Raw genomic sequence first — 7,152 nt, 5'->3', positions numbered from 1 at the left:
TTGGCACAGCTGACTTTTGAGACTGGCTTGTTCTACTGTGGTGGGGCTGCCCCATCTCCTGGGAGGTATTCAGCAGCTGGCTGGCCCCGGCACCCCTTCCGCAGCTGTGACAACCCCCAATCTCCAGACCCCACTAGTTGTTCCATGGGAAGAGCAATACTGGTCCCAGGTGACAGCCACTCCTTCAGGGTGACTGCTGCCCTCAGCTGGATCTCCAAATGCAAGTCCTCTCAGGGATTTTTCACATCAAGAGACAGGAAGACAAAAGTATAGAATAGTCAGAAAAATGTATCACAGTTTGATCTAATTCAAAGGCCTAGACTGTCTTGTGCCCAAAGAATGAAACAAAGTTCAAGTTGCCTATCCTGTGGGAGCCAGAACATTTACCCTCTAGCTACAGAGGGTGCTGAGAGCACCTCTGAACCCCTCCCATTCCCACCCCACTGCCCGAGATTCACAGGGAGTGCTGCCCAGACTCATTTCTGGCTGAATACAAGACCCAAGTGTGGGTCTTCTGACTGCCCAGCCCACAGAACCCAGTAGAGGGAACAAGACCACAGTCTCAGACAGCAGCATACATTCAGTTCAGTTTAGTTCACTCAGTCGTGTCCAACTCTTTGTGACCCCATGGATTGTAGCATGCCAGGCTTCCCTGTCCATCACCAACTCCTGGAGCCTACTCAAACTCACGTCCATTCAGTCGGTGATGCCATCCAACCATCTCATCCTCTGTCGTCCCCTTCTCCTCCTGCCTTCAATCTTTCCCAGCATCAGGATCTTTTCCAGTAAGTCAGTTCTTCGCATCAGGTGGCCAAAGTATTGGAGTTTCAGCATCAGTCCTTTCAATGAATATTCAGGACTGATTTCCTTTAGGATGGACTGGTTGGATCGCCTTTGTAGTCTAAGGGACTCTCAAGAGTCTTCTCCAACACCACAGTTCAAAAGCATAAATTCTTCGGCATTCAGCTTTCTTTATAGTCCAACTCTCACATTCATACATGACTACATGATCCTAAACCAGAAGCACCACTTTTACAGGCAATCAGACAAACATGGATTTAAAAAACCAAAGTCTACATTTTACGAAGCCACCACACTGACCAGAGGCAAAAGGCACAGTGGTGGGTGAGCCACAACCTTGAAGCCCTAAGAGCCCAGCACCTCAGAGCGCTCCACCGAGCCTGGCTGACAGGCTCACAGGGGAGGGCGCAACACATAGCACAGTCAGAAGGAAGTGTGGCCCCTGGGCAGCAGGCAGGCTTGTGGACACTACAGTTACCCTAAAGCCCACCAGGAGGGTGTGGCTGCAGAGGAGCGGTAAGGGGTGACATGAGCACATGCTGAGTATTTCTTCTTTAATCTTCTTCGAAAGCAATCCAGTTAGAAAGAGAAGTTGGAGGAAAATACAAACATAAACTTCAAGAAAAAGGCTCCAACATTTAAAGATCAACTTTTAGTCAAATTTAAAGTATGTAAAATAAAATTCAAATCATAGATTTACCAATGTAAACACACAACTGTAAAGTCAATTTTACAAACAAACCAAACATTTTTAATACCCCAAATAAACAGCGCCTCGCCAACCCTGACACTGCTTTTAGACAGTCTTCCGCTGATCAGCGGCGAGCCTCCAGGAAGAGGGATGTGAGCCCTGTGTCCCTCCCTCTGGTCCTCTGTGGACGGGCCCCTTATGTAAACCTGTGCAGCACAAAGTTTCCAGACCACTCCCTCGCAGGAACAAGACAGCTGCACACCACACCCCTCCCAGCTCTGGTTTTGGAAGTCAAATCCCTTGAACATCCATTCACTCAACAAATAAATTTCCATGCCTGTAATGTGAGACAGTGTGCCAGACACTGAAAACACAGACAACAAAACCCACGTGTGCCGCCTACCTGGGTCCTGCTACATGCAGAGAAGCAAGCGTGAGAAACTATCCCACGGGGCACAGGACCAACACAACTAGACTAAGGGCCCGGAGCAGAGAGGCCACTGCACAGAAGCGAGGGGCTGGGGACTCAGCCGTTCTCAGGGCCACAGACACCTGGTTCCCTTAGTCAAGGTGCTCGACTGCCAAAGTGTACTAGGCTAATATCCTCAGAGCAGATTTTCGAAGATGGAATTATTATTATTGTGTCAAAGATCAGGCAGTTAAACAGTCTTGATAAGATCAACTAAGCCAATGTTTTGATTCAGTGTAGTTGTTAATTTAGCAATATTAAATATCTGTGACGAACTTCTTTGTTCATATTCTAGTACATCATGAGATTTTAAGTACCAAATACTAGTAATTGTTTGATTATTGTTTTTTTTAGTATTTTTCAAAATCTAAAACCCAAACCCTCTACAGAGACACACTTAGAGAATTCCTTTACTGATGACATTGAACTTTCAGATCAAGGAAAGGTCCTGGGAATGACTCCTCCTACATCCAACACAACCCCAAGACAGTAAGAGCACACAGGTGCCTGGTTTCTTCTCGGCAGCTCTGAGTACCCACACCTGGCCAGAACAGACATGAGGGCACTGAGGAGTCCTTAGCTGCCCTATGTGAACAGTCATGCATTGTCACAAACTCTGAGGTGTCCAAGTCCTACTGGTGGCACTGAGAATATGACACACACACACATACCTTCATCTTTCTAAAACCCAGAACAATCCAGTCCTTACAGTTCTGCAAAAAGGACTGGGCACTTGTACGAGACAAAGCAAACTTCTCAGTTCTGATTAATTCTCTAGCGCAAAACTGTTCTGAAGAGTGGGAAATGATAATGTGAAGAAGGTCCCCTAGCCAAATTTAGGAATAAGTCTGAGGGTAAAAAGGAATAATAACAGAATATATCTTACTGGAAAAAAAAAAAAGAACACACATACACAATAATATTCAAATAATAGATAAGACAGAAGAGGTAAAGCTTTTTACAGGAGACTACAAGATGTAGCAGCCCTCAGGAGACATGACAACGAAGTGTCCAACACTTGAACTTGGTTAAACCCTGAATTTTAAAAAGGGCATGAAGACATTCTGAAGAAAACTGAGGAAATTTAAATGTGGACTGGATTTGGCATCACTGAATCCATGTTCAGATTTCGGGATGAGTGTAAAAGAACATCCTTGTTCTTGGGACGGGCTGAAGTTGTAGAGATAAAGTATCATGACACCTACAACAATCAAATGGTTCACCAAAAAGCACACAAAGAAAATGTTGCTGCTGCTACTGCTAAGTCACTTCAGTCATGTCCGACTCTGTGTGACCCCATAGACGGCAGCCCACCAGGCTCCCCTGTCCCTGGGATTCTCCAGGCAAGAACACTGGAGTGGGTTGCCATTTCCTTCTCCAATGCATGAAAGTGAAAAGTCAAAGTGAAGTCGTTCAGTCGTGTCCGACTCTTAGCAACCCCATGGACTGCAGCCCACCAGGCTCCTCTGTCCTTGGGATTTCCAGGCAAGAGTACTGGAGTGGGGTGCCATTGCCTTCTCCAAGAAAATGTTACAAGTTACTAAATCTTGGTGCAAGTACAGAATGTCCACTGCTCCATTTAGCGTCAAAAGTTATGCAAAACCAGGTGTGTGATACAATCGACATTTATTATAGAAAAACTTCAAGCAAGGGGTTTAATCAATGTATTTGAATTATTCACGGGCTTCCCTGGTGGCCCAAATGGTAAAGAATCTGCCTGCAAAGCAACAGACCCGGGTTCGATCCCTGGATTGGTAAGATCCCCTGGAGGAGAAAATGGCTACCCACAGTACTCTTGATTGGAAAATCCCATGGACAGAGGAACCTGGAGGGCTATAGTCCCTGGGGTTGCAAAGTTCAGACATGACTGCACAACTAACACACAGAGTGCTCAAGTGATCAGCTTAAACTCCCTCCCCAATATTTAGCAGGATGCAAAAATAAAAACTCTCCTTCAACTGTTAAACAAATAAATAAAATTCAGTGGCTCAGTGGTCAAGATTTCACCTGCCAATGCAAGTTCAATCCCTGGTCCAGAATGATCCCACACGCCTCAGAGTAACTAAGCCTGTGTACCACAACTACTGAAGCCTGCGCCCTGGAGCCCATGCTAGGCAGCAAGAGAAGCCACTGCGATGAGAAGCCCGAGCACTGCGACTGGACAGTCCACCTGCCACTGCAGAAAGCCCGCACAGCAACAAAGACCCAACACAGCCAAGAATAAATGAATAAAAATAACATTAAAAAAAAAAAGCTGGGGGAGGGAAATACTACGGCCAACCAACAGCAAACATAGACTTAAAAACACACCCTTGCAGTGATCAAATAAAAGATGAGATTACTTGAAGATAAAGTCAGAAAATAACATTTTATAACTATTTTTAAAAATTAAAAACAAAAAATTTTTTTCACTGACCAGTATAGTTAAGAAAGAGCTTCTGTAGTAGCTGGAAAACTTGGCACAATAATACGTTCATGATTTAACGGCTCAATGAATGGCATTTTAAGAGTGTACATTTTTAAAAAGATGAATTAATACTTACAGTTTTTCATATTTCATTAATTTTTCGTCATTTTCTCGTGTTTTAAGTGCTATTTTTCTCAGGCTGGCTAGAGGTTTATCAATTTGAATTTTTCAAAGAACCAATTTTCAGTTTCACTGATTTTCTCTACTGTGTTTCTACATTCACTTCCACATAATTCTGCTCTTGTCATTATTGTCCTCCTCCTGATTGTTTTGTAATCGATCTGCTCTTCTAAACTTCTTCTTACAGTAGAAGTTTAGACCGGTAAGACCACTGTTTTCTGTAGTCAGCATTTAATTCTTTATACTTCCCTATAAGCACTGCTTTCACTATGCTCCACAAATGCTGGTATGCTTTGTTTTCGCTTTCATTCAAATTAAAATATTTTCAAGTTTCCCTTATGATGTAATCTTTGTTGAATTTACAAATATTTGGGGACTTTCCAGACAGTGTTCTGTTACTGGTCGCTAGTTTAACTTCACTGTAAAGCCCCTGACGGCTCCAACCGCTGGGTCCTTTCCGAGTCCGACCAGCCTGTAGAACACACCAGCCACACGTCACGGTGACGTGCTACCGTGACGTGTCAGGAGTCTCATGTCCACACCATCATTCCTGAGCAGTGTGAAAATGAAAGAACGTGCTGGGCTGCCATTCCCACTGTCACAGTCTGGGGTGAGCCAGCTCCGTGTGAAGGTGCAAGGGGCGCCCAGGAATGCCTGTGATGCTCCAACCAGAAACAGATCTGGTTAACTCTAGCTGCCGAATAAAAAACTTCTAACCATGTTCAGTTGGTTTTTAAATTATCCTTTATTTTCTTGCGTTCATTAAAAGCCTAAAAAAAAAAGTCACACTTTATTGTGGTTTCCACATGTGACAATAAATCTCTTGGGGAAAAGTTATGAGGAAAAGTACTTATTTTTTGCAGAAGGGTGGTAACCTGTCCAATATGACCTGCAGAGCTCCAACTTTCTCCCAATTTAGGTCTGCCTGGGAGAATAGCTCAAATGTTTGCAATAAAAGAGTAACTTTACCATCAAGCACAGCAGTAACTACTGAGCATTTAACACATTCTTGGAGGACGAGCTATGGAAATATATAGCCAGGGATACATCAGTGCGGAAAAATGAATAAAAACAGCAATATGCTCGGAGCACAACTATACCACCACCTCTTCCTGGCATTGATCATTTCCTCCTGGAACTATCTCAATCTCCAGGCGGAAAAGACGCACCATGGGCCAGGCATAATGAATGAAAAGATACTGCTATCAAAATACATCGTATTTCAGAACACCAGAGGCAGGACCCTCAAAGTTTCCACATGGAACAAACTGGTGCTACACAGGATCAAGAGTCGGCAGCATCTTACTTCCCAACAGCAACACTGGAAACTGGGAGAAAACAGTGCTGTCTTGAACTAACTCCAAGCAAAAATCATACACTCAAAGTCCAGGAAGAGACTAGAGGACATTTTCCCCCAAAAGTGGAAAAAATGAGAAAGATGTCACAACTGGAACTTAGGAGATCCAGATGAGACACAATCTTCTCCGCCATCCTCTTCTGGCCTCAGGTTCGGGGGTGAATGTGCTCTGTCATAGTGACATCCGGAAGGGCTGACCCCCAGGCATGCATGTGGGTCTCAGGAACCACTCTAAGCACCACATCTGCAGTGTACCCTTTACGTTATGGACAACTAAACCCGTATAGAGTCTACACCCCCAAACTAGATTTCTAATGTATGTCTGTGAAAAAGATATAGATCAAAAGGTTAATCAACCATAAAATTTATCAAATAACTATTATGCACCAAATGCTATGTTGCTAAGTACTTTATAGCCATCTGATTAACTCCTCAGCAACGCAACGAGTGCGTACTGCTATCATCCTTCCTTGGCATTTCAATTCTACAAAATTACAGAAAAGATACCTAAGGCAGAGGAAGGTCAGTAACTGGGCTCAAAGCTGCACTAAGACCAAGGGTCAGAGCTGGTGTGACACCCGGTAACTGGATTTGAGCCCAGGGGCTTACCCTGACGCAATACTTACTGTCATTTAAACACAAGTCTGTGTGCAATTTTTAAAAGAAAATCAGATAGAAATTAAATGTGTTCCTCTGCTCAGAATGTCCTTGCCCTCTCTTCCCCTCTGCCAGGAAACAACACTCGACCTCGAGACAGAGCTGATCACATCCCCCTGACCACCACGCTCCCCAGCCACCTGGCTTGTCCAGTTCTCAGACCACTGTCGTGATGACCCCAAGAGGCAGTACCTTGGATGGTGCCAAGCCTTCATGGCTGCTCTGGAGGAAAGGGGCCTGTCAGCTTACAAACCGAGTTCCTAAGAGCTGCCCCAACTGCTCCTCTTCCAAAACCTGGTCTCAGGACTGTCCCAGGCTCCCCCTCACCCCAGTCAGAGCTGACCACACCAAGGACAAGTACCCTCCAGCCAACGTCAGACCAAACTGTGTCCCCTGATGCTGTGGAAATAGAGGCAGCGAGTGGGACATGAACCTGAGGCCTGTGGCAACCCAGCCACCACGGCTTGGGCTAAGCGGCAAAAAGAGCAGCAGCACGGACACATGGGAGGGGCACACCCCCCACGGTTCCTGTCCTGTCCCAGGGCTTCTGCATTCCAGACATAAAGTGCTGCCAAGTCAGGCCATGACCT

This window comes from Bison bison, unplaced genomic scaffold, assembly GCF_000754665.1.
Source record: "Bison bison bison isolate TAMUID 2011002044 unplaced genomic scaffold, Bison_UMD1.0 scf7180017864289, whole genome shotgun sequence".
NCBI lineage: Eukaryota > Metazoa > Chordata > Mammalia > Artiodactyla > Bovidae > Bison > Bison bison.
Note: the sequence above shows the minus strand (reverse complement) of the source record.